A 15,816-nucleotide genomic window follows, 5' to 3' on the forward strand; every position below is an offset into this window, starting at 1 on the left:
TGCGTGGTCTGTCGGTTTGGGTGCGCTTCCCAAGGCAGGGGGCCACCAGGAGTCGTCCCAGGCGGAGGGCGAAGATCCTCCGCAAAATGCGATGCAGCGTGCGCTACGAAATTCGTTTTATTTATTTAATTGTTTACTTACCTGCAATTATCCATATTCCATTTTTTAGAACCCCCCGCTCCGCCTTACCGCCCCACGGGCCGCGGCTGTATGCAGTGACTTGAATTTCTTTAAATATTTGTATTGCATTTCTTGAAATTCTCAGCAAGTATGTATGGTTAATTTTGAAGGACAGATTATGGTTTAGATTAGGAGTTTCATCTAAAATGTACTCTACCACAAATGTAGCAGTGTATCCTGTAATCCAAAATGACTGTCCACTTACTCTATTTGGAGTCTATTTCTGATTCTGGGGCTGTCAGTGTAAGTGCATCAGATAGTTTGCCCTATTTACAGAAATTGAAAACTCTAGTCTTCCCAAACAGAAACAAAAAATAATCAACACATACGAATAGAAAAATGTAAAGTAGTCCCGGTGATTCTTTTTTTATTAAACAAACTCCTGCTTTTGAGGTTTTTATAAAAAACTAAAATGTGTGCTGAGTGGCTATCAGATATATGGGGGCCATGCAGAAACATATGTGCCTTTAAAGAAGCAATCATAACAGTGGCTCTTGTGAAGGCGCTAAGATCTAAATCGGGGCAGAGAAATTCTATAAATATGGCAGTCAATAGTGTGGCCTGGGTGGTGGAGTTAATTTCCACCACCAACCTGACTCCACACACGAATTCAGGCACTATGTGTTTTTACTGGCAGACAACTAAGTTCAGCATAAAATGTACTTATATTTCGTTAGCATGTTGCTAGAAAACATGAAAGCATCACACAAATATTGTTGATACTAAAATAAATTAGAGTGCGCAGCCCAGTACATTTTAAATATTGAACTTCTTACTTATTCAACTTCGCACAATTATATTGACTCAATAAAAAAGGTACAATGTTATGTTTGTCAGCATTTTAAATAATAAGCACATGCAATATATATGAGGATTGCTATTCAGCACACAGAACAGATAGTATGTGATCTGATCATTTACTTTATTTTGTAATAGACTACATTTAATTTACAAATAGAATAAAACAATCAACATTAAAAAATAAATACACTATTCAACCACAAGTATGCATCGCTTTGTAATAGTTATAATGCACTTTCATCAAACACTACCTTGTAACATCTCTGCAGTGTTGGATCTGTGTATCGATTTCTCCTAAAGAATTGAAGTATTCACACCTCTTCTCTGAAGGATACATAGCCTAAACATAAATGTATAATAAAATAACATTTAAATCCAAATGATTATAGACATCAACAAATCACTGTTGGAAAAAGGCTTTTAAAAGTTCCAAACTTACTGTGAAAAGGATCAATGGTGGGTTTCATTAAAGTAATCCGTCTAGAACCCAATACATAGTAGCTCACATTTTTAATATCATATGTGTGCTCGAAGCATTACTTTTAAGAGAATTAGTATTAGATTCTAGTGTTTTTAGATTAGCCCTTCTTATCTTGAGAACACACACACACACACACACACAGAAACCCACACCGGGCCCAATTCATAAAGGTAAAGTTAGACCAAACAGCTAAGCTTAGACCCTGAAGTCTGAGTTTATACCTTAAGCCTAAATTTATACCCGAAGGTTAACTTTACACCAGACACCTAAGTTTAGACCTGAAGTCTAAGTTTAGACTTAAAGTCCAAGTTTAGACCTAAAGTCCAACTTTACACCAGAAACCCAAGTTTAGACCACAAACCTAAGTTTAGACCTGAAGTCTAAATTTAGACTTAGGTGCCGATCACGATCCGGTAAAAAATGTCCCCGTACGACTCGTATCGGGTCTTTTTACCGTACGAATCGTACAAGTGCCGTACGAACTGGCAATCACGATTCGCATGGTAAAAAGTCCATGCGAACCGCACTGGGAATCATTCCCCACACGTCCTCGGGTCGGAAAATGTGTCCGACACGTCCTCGGACGATTTACCTTACAAACGTGAAAAGCCAAGTCCGACCGAGGAATCACGATCCATCCCGTGCGTCCGAGCGTACAACCGTATGGAAAAAACACCGTCCGCACCGAACTCCTATAGCAACCATGGAGACATGTGCCCGCATACGCGCCCAACACTCCCCCCAGCCCCCGTACGTCCGACACGTACCCCCCGTGTATGTATACCCCCACCCGTCTAGGTACACCCCAGTACGTTCAAGTCGTACCCCCACCCCAGTACGTGTCGTACCACCGTCTATGTACACCCCAGTACGTTCGAGCCCCACCCCCACCCCAGTACGTGTCATACCCCCCGTGTACCTACACCCCAGTACGTTCCAGTCGTAACCCCACCCCAGTACGTGTCGTACCACCCTCTATGTACACCCCAGTACGTTCGAGCCCCACCCCCACCCCAGTACGTGTCATACCCCCGTGTACCTACACCCCAGTACGTTCCAGTCGTACCCCCACCCCAGTACGTGTCTTACCACCGTGTACCTACACCCCAGTACGTTCGAGCCCCACCCCCACCCCAGTACGTGTCATACCCCCGTGTACCTACACCCCAGTACGTTCCAGTCGTACCCCCACCCCAGTACGTGTCGTACCACCGTGTACCTACACCCCAGTACGTTCGAGCCCCACCCCCACCCCAGTACGTGTCATACCCCCCGTGTACCTACACCCCAGTACGTTCCAGTCGTACCCCCACCCCAGTACGTGTCGTACCACCGTGTACCCCCACCCCAGTACGTTCGAGTCGTACCCCCACCCCTGTACGTGTCGTCCCACCGTGTACCCCCACCCCAGTACGTTCGAGTCCTACCCCCACCCCTGTATGTGTCATACCACTGTCCATGTACACCCCAGTACGTTCGAGTCCTACCCCCACCCCTGTACGTGTCCTACCCCCGTGTACCCCCACCCCAGTATGTTCCAGTCGTACCCCCACCCCTGTACGTGTCCTACCCCCGTGTACCCCCACCCCAGTACGTTCCAGTCGTACCCCCACCCCTGTACGTGTCGTCCCACCGTGTACCCCCACCCCAGTACGTTCCAGTCGTACCCCCACCCCTGTACGTGTCCTACCCCCATGTACCCCCACCCCAGTACGTTCCAGTCGTACCCCCACCCCTGTACGTGTCGTCCCACCGTGTACCCCCACCCCAGTACGTTCCAGTCGTACCCCCACCCCTGTACGTGTCCTACCACCGTGTACCACCACCCCAGTACGTTCCAGTCGTACCCCCACCCCTGTACGTGTCCTACCACCGTGTACCCCCACCCCAGTACGTTCGAGTCCTACCCCCACCCCTGTACGTGTCGTACCACCATGTACCCAGTACGTTCGAGTCCTACCCCCACCCCTGTACGTGTCGAACCACCGTGTATGTACATCCCAGTATGTTCGAGTCCTACCCCCACCCCTGTACGTGTCGTCCCACCGTGTACCCCCACCCCAGTATGTTCCAGTCGTACCCCCACCCCTGTATGTGTCCTACCACCGTGTACCCCCACCCCAGTACGTTCGAGTCCTACCCCCACCCCTGTACGTGTCATACCACCGTGTACACAGTACGTTCGAGTCCTACCCCCACCCCTGTACGTGTCGAACCACCGTGTATGTACATCCCAGTACGTTCGAGTCCTACCCCCAACACAACCTCCTAACTACGGAGCACACCCAAGGCCCCAACATCACAACCGCATCTACGAGTCGTACCAAGCCACACACAAGGACAGCACCGTACAACCAAATGGCCCATGTACACACCGTACACACGCTCAAAACGCACGGACACAACCAGGACAAAACAAAACAACACAACAATACACCATTCGAATGGCACAAAGCCACTAAACATGGCCAAAAAACACCAAAACAACACCTTCACTGACCTGCAACTGCCAAAAACAAACAGAGGCCCAATACACCACCACTCCTTATAACCAACCCACCCACAATTCAAACACAGCCACACCCACCAATGGACCAATAAAAAGGGCCCACACACACAAACCATGAGCCTTTGCAACAGACCCACTGCTGCCAGACCCCACAGACAACCCACAGCACCAGACCTCAACCTTTACTACACCTTACACTTGCACACCTTCACACAACCACCTTCACAAACACACCCTCATCACATTCACACACACACGCACCTGCACAACCACACCCACACACCCACAACCATCCACACACCACCCCCACCATCCACACCACCCCCACCATCCACACCCCCCCCACCATCCACACCCCTCATCATGCCCACTACCAAGAATCCAAAGTTCAGTAACCGAGAGTTGGAGGTTCTTGTTGATCAAATCCTCAGAGTCGAGCCACAGATCTTTGGAACATTGGTCAGAAACACCAGCCAGGCAGCAAAAACAGCCATGTGGCAGACCATCGTCGATGCTGTGAATGCTGTTGCGGACACCAGACGGACCAGGCAGGAATGCCAGAACAGGTGGTACGATCTGCGGAGGAGGGTCCGAGCCAAGAGGCAGGATGAACACGACCAGGCCAACGCCACCGGAGGAGGGCCCTCCCGCAGACCCGTACACTACCATCCCTGGGAGGAGAGGTGATGGCCATACTGCCGGTGGAGGCAGTCGAAGGATTAGAAGGACTCCGAGACCCGGGTGAGTACACAAACAACGCACCTCACATGGGGGGGAACGGCATCCACAACCAACATCACTAACAGGCACGCAACCACCACAAGCCATCGCATGACTCAACCACACTCCATGAGCACGCACATGCCACTGCTGCCACCATGCCCCATGCACCCAGCTGGACAATGTCAAGTCACAGGCCACAGAAGACAACAACACATGACACGGTAACCCGGATGGCGGGAGGCTGGGCCCAAAAAAGCACATAGTGCAACTCAGAAGCAGACAACAATTCACTCTACCCATATGGCCTAGGTCACAGCCAGACAAACAGTGTGTCCCAACACAGGAATGACTTGCCAGCAAATGGCGGACGCCTTGCATCAACACATGGGGGTGAAGGCACTGTTTTGCACATGACAGCAGCTAATGAACAACCAACATTGTGAAAGAGTGGCAGCACACACCACCACAGCAGCAGCGCACAGACACACATCACACCCAATGGGTGCCTGGAGATCAGAAACAAACTCACATCAACAAGCCAAGGGCCACTCAAAGATCTGCTAACAGTGTGTGCCCAGGAAGCTGGGCCGAGGTGACAGAGGGTGACACACGGAGGGAGGGAGAGGGGGACAGAGAGGGAGGGAGAGGGGGACAGAGAGGGAGGGAGAGGGGGACAGAGATGGAGGGAGAGGGGGACAGAGGGGGAGGGAGAGGGGGACAGAGAGGGAGGGAGAGGGGGACAGAGAGGGAGGGAGACGGACAGAGGGAGGAGGCTGACACACGGAGGGAGGGAGAGGGGGACACAGAGGGAGGGAGAAGGCGACAGAGAGGGAGGGAGAGAGGGACAGAGATGGAGGGAGAGGGGGACAGAGAGGGAGGGCGACGGACAGAGGGAGGAGGCTGACACACGGAGGGAGGGAGAGGGGGACACAGAGGGAGGGAGAAGGCGACAGAGAGGGAGGGAGAGGGGGACAGAGATGGAGGGAGAGGGGGACAGAGAGGGAGGGAGACGGACAGAGGGAGGAGGCTGACACACGGAGGGAAGGAGAGGGGGACACAGAGGGAGGGAGAAGGCGACAGAGAGGGAGGGAGAGGGGGACAGAGATGGAGGGAGAGGGGGACAGAGAGGGAGGGAGACGGACAGAGGGAGGAGGCTGACACACGGAGGGAGGGAGAGGGGGACACAGAGGGAGCGAGACACAGGGAGAGCTAATCAGCCATGTTGCGTGTGTGAATGTCTGCTCGTCAGCAGGTAGACTGCGTGCATGTAGACAAGGGTGGCCAGTGCCAGAACCCCCCCTCTTCACCATGGCAAAACACAGGGCCATGTCACAACCTGTACACGAGCACAAGGACAGCTACCTGGATCATATAAGTGTGTGGATCCACTCCATGTTTATTTTATTTTATTTATTTTGCGATTTGTAGAGCGCCTGGTGACCCGTAGGCATCCCCGCGCTATTAACCTGTAGAGATCCAGAAGGTGGAAAAGGGAGTGTCTTATTTGGGGAACAGGAAGGTTTTGAGTTTTTTACGGAAGACCATGTAGGAGGGTTCCAGGCGAAGACTGAGAGGGAGAGAGTTCCAAGCTGTAGCGGCTTTAACCGAAAATCGGCGACCGCCAGTGCGAGCCTTCCTGAATTTGGGCACCCTAGCGAGATGTTCGGAGTCAGAGCGAAGGGGTCTTGAGGCTTTGTAGGGGGTAACCATATTTTTAAGCACGGCGGGACCAGCTCCATTGATGAGCTTGTGGGTGGTGCATAGGGCCTTAAACTCTACACGTTGGCGGACCGGGAGCCAGTGTAGGGTTTTGAGGGCAGGCTTAGCTGACGCTCTAGGGGAGAGATTCATGATGGTCCTGGCAGCCGCATTCTGGGTGCGTTGAAGTTTGTTCAGGGTGTACTCCGGGGCCCCCAGATAGATGGCATTACTATAATCGAGCCGGGCCAGGACAAGACCCTGAACAAGTAGTTTCCTGGAAGGGAAGGGTAGAAGGGGCAATATCTTGCGTACGGACCGTAAGAGACCGAAGCAGGTGCCTGCTGTCTTAGCTGCCTGTGTTTTCATGGACAGGTCGGGTTCCAGCCAGACTCCTAGAGTTTTGATTTCCTTTCTAGGAGAGGGGATTTCGCCGAATGTATCGGGCCAAGATGTGGATGGAAAAGCAGTCCATTTATTACCCAGGAGCATGATCTCGGTCTTAGCGCCGTTAAGCTTCAGGGCCGAGTCACACATCCAGGTATGAATGTCCTGGAGGCAGAGCAGCAGGCTGTCAGGATGGTTGTCCAGGTGGGACAGGGAGACGACCAGTTGGGTGTCGTCAGCGTAGTTGATTATTTTTATATCGTAGGGGGCCACTACGTCTTCCAGGGGAGCCATATATACATTAAACAGGGTGGGGCTAAGCGAAGACCCCTGGGGAACTCCATTCTTCAGTGGGAGAGGATCTGACCTGGAGTTGCCGTCCCACACCTGAAAGGATCGATGGGAAAGAAAGGATTCGATCCACGCTCGCGCTGTACCCACAATTCCTGCCTTGGCCAGGCGGTGTAAAAGGACGCGGTGGTTCACCGTGTCAAAGGCGGCGCTCAGATCCAGGAGGATCACTGCCACTGATCCCCCTGAGTCTAAGATACACCTTGCCTCCTCGATAACAGAGAGGAGTGCAGTGCCCGTGCCATTGGCGCAAGATGTTGTTTGTCTCGAGGAATTGTGATAGTTGAAAATTAACTAATTTTTCAGCCATCTTGCTGATGCAAGGGAGTAGTGAGATCGGTCTATAGTTGGACATGTCGTCCGGGTTCAGTTGGGGCTTTTTCAGTAAAGCCTTTACGACTGCGTTCTTCCAGTTGGGTGGAACCGTTCCACCAGCAAGAGAGGAGTTGATAATGTCCCTTATGATAGGGGCTATGGTGGAGGAGGCCTGTTTGAGCAGTCTAACTGGGGCTGGGTCGAGGGGGGAACCGCTTTTCATTTTTCCTAGTGTGGATGTGACTTCGGTGAGGGAAACTGATCTAAAAGTCTTCAGCTGTGGGATGTTGTTTTCGTCCACTGAGGCCAGGGTGTGTGGGGGACTGACAGTAGGAAGGGAGTCCAGTATCCGCAGGACTTTGGACTCAAAATAGTTGGCCAGATCCTTGCTTCTGTCTGGGGGGGGGGAGAGAGTGGGAGGCGCTGTTGGGATGTTGAGTAGTTCTTTAACTATCTGATAGGACTCTTTGGCTGAGTTGGACGCGGTTTGTATTCTATTGTCGTAGAACGTGGATTTGGCTGATTTCAGGGCAGTTTTATATTGTCTTACCGCGTTGTGATATAAATCCTTGTTGCTGTGTAGCCAGTCTTTCCTCCATGCTCTTTCCGCCCTTTTACATACTTTACGGAGTGCTCTAAGTTCGGGATTATACCAGGGGGCGTTGCTCTTGATCTTGTTTTTCACCTCCCGATTCTTGATGGGTATGAGGCTGTCGAGGGATAAAGAAATCCAGTCTCTGAACTGGCTGTCCGCCATGGTGGGGTCGGCTGCGAGCCTGGGGATAGAAGCCTCCAGCGCCGAGACCCAGTTGTCCGTCGAGAGTCTGGCCCAGGATCTGTCCCTGGTAAAAATAGGGGGGTTGTGGGGTTTCTTAAAGGTCCCTGGGAGATGGGTTAAGACCAAGAAGTGGTCCGTCCACGGAAGGGGGAGGGAATTGGTGAACTGGAGTGAAGGGATATTCGAGAATACAGGATCGAGCAGATGACCTTTCACGTGCGTGGCTCCTGAGTTAGTCAAGGAGAGACCAAGGGCACCCAGTTCGCTGATGAGGTCAGATGAACCTGTATCAGTTAGATCGTCGAAATGGATGTTGAGGTCGCCTGTAATCAGGAAATTAGATGTTAAGTGGGCCAGAGATGAGACGGCTTCTAGAAAAGCTGCGGAGAAGGGGCCGAAGTGTCCAGGGGGTCTATAGACCAAAAGGCCTGATAGGGAATAGGTCGGCGAGAGTGACAATGTGAACATACAGCTCTCTGATTCCTTGCTCTCGATCTCGGTAGATCGGCAGGAGAAGTCGTCACGGTAAATGATGGCAATACCACTACCTCGACCTAGAGGGCGAGGTTGGGACATGATGAGAAAGCCCGGGGGGAGGGCCGAGACTATATCGGAATTGGAGTGGTCGGTGATCCAAGTTTCAGTTAAGAAAAGTATGTCCAGCTCGTGATCGACGATTAAGTGGTTTATGAGAAGGGCGTGTTTTGGCAGCGATCTACAGTTAAGGGTTGCTAATTTGAGGCCGGGGAGAGGGGCGGTGGTCCTGGAAAGAAGTAGGTTGCCAGGTTTGCAGATGATACACCCAGTGAAGGGGACATTAGGGTCATGTATGGCCTGACAGGAGGTACTTTTCGAGGTTCTGAGGCTGAGGAGGTCTCGTCGAGAGTAGGCTATCCTAATGGACGTTGGATCCGGCATGGGGGAAGGCCCTAGGCCCGGTCGTGCACGGACGGGCACAGACGGGCTTGACTTTGGCTCGACTTCGGCGCGATGCCGGCGCTCCCGCTGCGCTCGGCCGCTGCGCGTCCGAAAGTGGCACATTGGTAGAGGGCGGAGGGGCGTGTCCTCTCTGGGGGCGTGTCAGCAGTTGCGGCGCGCGCGAAGGGCTCAGCGCGTTCCTCGCTGTGACCACGCTGGGAATGGCAGAGTGGAGCTAGGCGAGTAGGTGCTCAGGGTGAGTGCACAATTTTAAAAGCTAAACCAACAAAGTAATTTTAAAATGTGCGCATGTACAGTGCTACACGGAAGGCGCCAATGCATGGCTCGCCACACCTGCCCACTCCACTGCTGACTGCAGTCACACTTGACGCAGCAAGTAAGACTGTGCCACACATAGTTAAAGGGGCCAAAGTGGTGGCCAAGGGACACACCCATGCACAAGTGCACTGTGAGTGGAATGCAAGACAGATCCTGATTCCAAGAGGAAATGTGCCAACTTTGAAACGGATGAAACATGGATGTTGCATGGACCAAAATTAACATTGTCTCTCTCACACACAGGTCAACGTCGTGGTGCACCCCCCAACACTGGGGGGGAACACTCACAGGACCCGGATCTGCAGGAGCCCGATCCCACCGGCAGCGACCACTCTCACCACTCTGTGGACGACCCCGACCGACCTGGCCCCTCTGGTGTCCAACCACCTGCAGCACCTGCGTCAGGTACAACTGTGCCAACCACCACCCCCACTCCTGCCACATCCCAGGAGACACCCAGGATCCCTGCCCCAACACCACAATGCAGCCAGGCTCGCCAGGAGGGACACGGTGTCCCGGGCACCCAGGAGGAGGCATGCGACAACGCCAATGCCACCCCTCAGGGGTCCCGGAGACCCCATGTGCCCACAAGTGCAGGCCAGGCGCAAGTGGGCAGGGGTGGTGGGAGTGGAGGACGGCGGAGGCGCGAGCCTGACCAGTTGGCTGGGGATCCGGTATTTTCCCATGTCCGTAACATCCTGGACTCATACCGGCAGGACACCACGGGCATGGCCCAGGTTGTGTCCGTCCTCGAGGGGATCAAGGCCCAGCAGGCCCAGCAACATGCGGAGCTAATTGCCTGTCTACTGGTACACCAACGGAGGATGGAGGACAGACAGGCTGAGCAAGTGACGGCATTCCAGGGGATTCACGCTACACTCCGTCGGATGGCCGACACCATGGCCGACCCTCCCTGTGCCAGAAGGCGGAGAACATCACCACCCACAGGGAGGGATCAGGAGGAGGAGGAGGAAACATCCGACGGAGCATCCCAGACGTCGTCACGGCCTGCTGGTGAGGTTCCCCGCAGGAGGCCGGGTCGTCCACGGAAAGGACCGTGAGGGTGGCTGCTACATCACCATCTCCCAGGACACCTGGCCTGGCACCTGGCCCACTGGAGCAACAGCATCACAGCATCAAGAGACATTCTCTGCCACATGGCCCTGCTGGTCACTGGCTGACCAATGTTGACAAAGACTGTGGCATGGACTCTGAGGATTTCCAATGGCAAGGACACCAACTCCCCTACTGAACTTTGGATTCCCTAATCCCGGAAAGCCCCTCACTTTGTCCCCCCCCCCCCCAATAATAAATCACACTATGAAGAGTAGATGCCTGCTGGTAGCATTATTACCTAACATGTGTCTTGTAAAGTCTAAACATGCCTGAGTCATCTTTTCTCTTCAACCATCCACACCCTGGGGCCTGAGTCTGGCACAGGACACATGGGTCACAGTTTATTAGGCAAGACAGACATGGAGCACCATACACACCCGTGATGGGCACAACCAGCTGAGGGGGTGGCCGAACAACCGTGCTGACACACACATTGAGTACACCAACAGTCATGCGCAGAGGTCAGGGATCCAGTCCAGTGTCCTGGGTGGCACCCAGGTATGTGTAGACAGGTGGCAGAACCATGTCCTGCAAGCTTGAGTCCGGTGGATGCAGAGAATGGGGGCCTGGCCAACGTTGGATGCATGGGGATGGCACATGTCACAATACCCATGCAGTCATGGACATCATGCCCAATACACAGTCTCAGCCCACACACACAGCTTGCATCTTGCGACTCGACACATTGACACATAGCCACAATCAGGGAATACCATGCCAGACATGCAGGATGCACCGTGCCAACACACCAGCATTGACTGAGAAGAGGCACCTTGGAGGCATAGGGACACCTTTATTAGTCATGTATTCGGGTTTGCAGAGGCAACTCGAAGTACAGATGAACACATCATGTGGAGTGACATGTGGGTCCAACACTGGCACCCCCCTTCTGCAGCACAAATGCGTGATAGCCATGGTACTGGCACACAAGCGTCGGCTAACAGCTAAATACCCACAGCTGCACACGGAGAGCCTGCCATACACCATAGATCCGCTGATGTGGAAGTCCCACACCATGTCAAGCCAATGCTAACCGTATGTGTCCGAGGGCAGTGTCACACACATTGATGCCATCATCACAATCCACTATCCCATCACTGATGACTGTCAACCAGGCAGACCATCTATTCAGGTGTACACAGCTGCATGTCGTGTCCCATGGGGATGCGACATGGCTGCAGAGGAACCAAACCCCGACAGGGGCAGTGTGCACACATCGTGAACAACTGCCACACCCAATACACCCCAGATGCATCCCTTACCCCATGGAGACTTCCAAACGTGTCCGTGCCTGTAACGCTGAGTCAGCCCACGATGTCATGTCCATGAGGAATAGCAGTGCCACAACAATGCAACCTTAGGAACAACCTTGGGTTTTGACTTTAAAGGCAGCAAGGCCAAGTTTTGCAGGGAACTCCAACCCACGCTAGCAGAAAGATACACGACAACGGCAGGCCGACAAGTGAGTCTTTTTTAAAGGGCTTTTTTGAAAAAGGTCTATATTTCATATTCGCAAGTCTCCCCTTGACTGGCATTGGCTGCGAGGTAAGATTCAAGCACAAGGTTTGCGTTGAGGAAATTTTAGTGTTCAAGGGTCAATTGGTCTAATTTAGTTTGTTTGTTCTCCCCTTTAGTGAGCATCTGGTCCTGATGAGAATCCCCACAGCTTGAGGGATTCGAAACGCGTAGACCGCTTCGCTGTGGGCTAATCGCACAATTAACAATCCATTTGTTTTCAAACTACCACCATTAGGCTGCAAACAAGTCGTCGATAGCCCCCCTCTTCTCAAAAAATTGTCAAACTGTCATTGTATATTTGTCTCAAATGTCCCACAGTATGATTGAGTAGTATGGATGTATGGTATGATTGATTTTTGTATGCCAGTAGCTGTGTCGTGTTTATTGATGTAGGTAATGTAAATATTAATGTTGTATTGTTTTTTTTCTACTATTTTTGCTAATTTGTTCTGTATAAATAAAACCGTGCTTAAAAATGAGGTAATGAAGCACTGAACCCTAATAAATTGTTGATTAATTCAAACGGAAAAAGTGGTTTATAGTGGAACTGTTTTGTTCAGTCCATGATTCAAAGTATTTTTTCATATCTAGTGCAGCATTGGCAGTACTTTTGTTGTGGTAACAACAATGCAACCAGCAAACGGCATGCGCAGGTACCTGGGGAAGAGAGACACACAAGAAGTCAGCCACAAAAAGCACAGCCACTTGCATGTGCATTTACTCGACACATGTATGGATGACAACATGCTAGGTCACAATTATGACTGGGGAAATACTACCATCACTGCCACCATCACTCCAGTGACACACCCCCACACACCTCTGACCCACGTGCCATACATGCAGGTGGAGACACACATCACAACGCATGCCACACGGGGACCAATGCGTGCACACTCAGACACTGGTACTCACCACTAAGCAAAGAAGTCACGTATGAGCCGAGTCCGGATGTCCTCTTGCGGCTCCACATCCTCCACATCACTAGCCCCATTGCCAAGCCCTTCGTCCTCCACGAGTGGATGGTCCTCGTCATGTTGATTCAGGATGAGTGGCACAGCTCTTTCAACTGCCATGTTGTGCAGCATGCAGCAGACCATGAAGATCTTGCAGACCTTCGCCGGGGCATAAGGGAGTGCACCGCCGGTCTTGTGGAGGCACCGGAATCGGCTCTTCAGCATGCCAAACGTCCTCTCTATCACTCGCCTTGTCCGGCCGTGGGCGGTGTTATAGCGGAGCTGGGCCGGCGTGATGGGGTTGCGGAGAGGTGTCAGCAGCCAAGGCATGTTGGGATAGCCAGCGTCCCCTACATGGGAAGCACATGGACATCGTTAGAACTGGTGAAGCGGTCGTGCTGGTCGGCTATACAGAATACAGGACAGACAGACTGTACCCACCAACAACACATGCCCGTTCGTTGCGCAGCTGCATCATCATATCAGGCATCCCGCTACGCCTCATGATGTAGGCATCGTGTGCTGATCCTGGGAAACGAGCACAGACATGTGAAATCACCATATTGGACAGACACACCACAAGGGCATTGATGGAGTGGTAGTGCTTCCGATTGCGGTACGCCACCTCCCGTGCGTGTGGTGGTACCAAACCTACATGTGTCCCATCTATGGACCCAATGACATGGGGCATCCCTCCCAGGGCATAGAATCCACGCTTGACCTCAGTCATCTGTTCAGGGGTTGGGAACTTGATGAAGTCATCCAGGTGAATCAACATGGCCTCCAAGAAATCATGCAGCACACCGCTGAACATGCTCTGGGACATGCCACCAACATGAGCTATGGTATTTTGGAAGGTACCCGTGGCAAGAAAATGTAGGGCAGCCATTACCTTCAGCTGGGGTGTCAGTGCCGTAGGATACCTGTGCTGCGGTTGCAGGTGTGGTGCCAGTCTCGCCGTCAGCTCCAGGATCAACGGTTGGGTGAAGCGGTAGAGCCGGATCCTGTCATTCTCCTGCATGGCAGCCAAGTCTGGAATTCTTCGGGCAAGAGGCGGCGCTCTGCAGTAATTTGGAAGTGACAAGGAAGAGTGAGTGCACTACGACAACAACTCATGTCTACTGAGCACATGTAAATCTGGCAATACACACATGCTACATAGGGAGTCAGGTATGTGCTACATGCCCAGGACACGTATGGATGCAAGGTGACACTCCTTCCAAGACCCAGCTACACACGGAGATTGAGAACCTCCCCATGCCACGCCATGGGAATAGCTGTGTCCCAGTGCAAGTGAACAGCCCGACGCAAGACAGGAGTGACATACACCCACACATCAGCAGAAGTGGGATGCCGATTGCAGAGACTGGTAGCGGAACACCGGAGCCACAGGTCACATGACATTACACTAGGCCTGCCCACACACCTTGCCATGAAGGTGCACATGTCATGACTCACCACACATTCCTTGTGAGGATGCTGACATGGCCTTGTCACGCTACTCCGTGTCCCATGCATACATGTGCACCTCACATCCGATAACACATGTGGCATGGTGTGCGGAACAGTGTGCAATGACAATCTACACACAGACACATGTTGGTTGCTGCAACGGCTGCAGCTTTTGAGGGTGCTACAACATCAACCTGATGAAAATCCCGGACACATAAATGACATAGTCACATTGTGCACTGTGGGTAGTGACAAGTCATGTGTCATGACCCCTGTACCGGGCATCATGGGACACTTCCGTGTGTTGGTGTCCGTGCCATGCCAGTGACGCTCACCCCAAGTGCGCAGTACGACATGCACACATGTCAAAGGAGTCAAGGGCATGCCTGGCACACATTGCACCGTCACACAGTACACCTATACACATCTCATCATACATCTGGTGCCTTCTCCACTCAGGAGGCATGTTCCACATCACAGCCTGTCACACCTGTGCCCCACACATGTAGTAATGCACAGACGATGCCTTGATGTCCATTCCTGGACAAGTATGTCCATCCATGGACAAGTATGTCCATCCATGGACAAGTATGTCCATCCATGGACAAGTATGTCCGCCCTATTCCTACCTGTGTGTCGCCTATCACCACTGTGATGTGTAAAAACCGCCGTACTGCTGCTAAGAGGGCCTGTGTATGTTCCCAAATCACTGTGGGAGTGCTGCCGTATGTGTACCCATCGTGATGGCGAGCGTACAGGCATTTGTACGGTCCGTACCACTACGGGTACGCATACGCGTGCAGACCCATAGTGATAGTGAGCGTAGATGCGTGTGTACGGTCCGTACCACTACGGGTACGCATACGCGTGCAGACCCATAGTGATAGTGAGCGTAGATGCGTGTGTACGGTCCGTACCACTACGGGTACGCATACGTGTGCAGACCCATAGTGATAGTGAGCGTAGATGCGTGTGTACGGCCCTATCACTATGGGTCTGCACGCGTATGCGTACCCGTAGTGGTACGGACCTTACACACGCATCTACGCTCACTATCACTATGGGTCTGCACGCGTATGCGTACTCGTAGTGGTACGGACCGTACACACGCATCTACGCTCACTATCACTATGGGTCTGCACGCGTATGCGTACTCGTAGTGGTACGGACCGTACACACGCATCTACGCTCACTATCACTATGGGTCTGCACGCGTATGCGTACTCATAGTGGTACGGACCGTACACACGCATCTACGCTCACTATCACTATGGGTCTGCACGCGTATGTGTAC

General features: G+C 52.3%; 1 pseudogene; it reads right to left on the reverse strand.

The window, feature by feature from the left end:
* LOC146785742 (uncharacterized) overlaps nucleotides 1–15,816 on the reverse strand; it is a 53,569-nt pseudogene that overhangs the window by 25,877 nt on the left and 11,876 nt on the right.

The sequence above is a fragment of the Triturus cristatus genome, chromosome 11 (genome assembly GCF_964204655.1).
Source record: "Triturus cristatus chromosome 11, aTriCri1.1, whole genome shotgun sequence".
Classification (NCBI taxonomy): domain Eukaryota; kingdom Metazoa; phylum Chordata; class Amphibia; order Caudata; family Salamandridae; genus Triturus; species Triturus cristatus.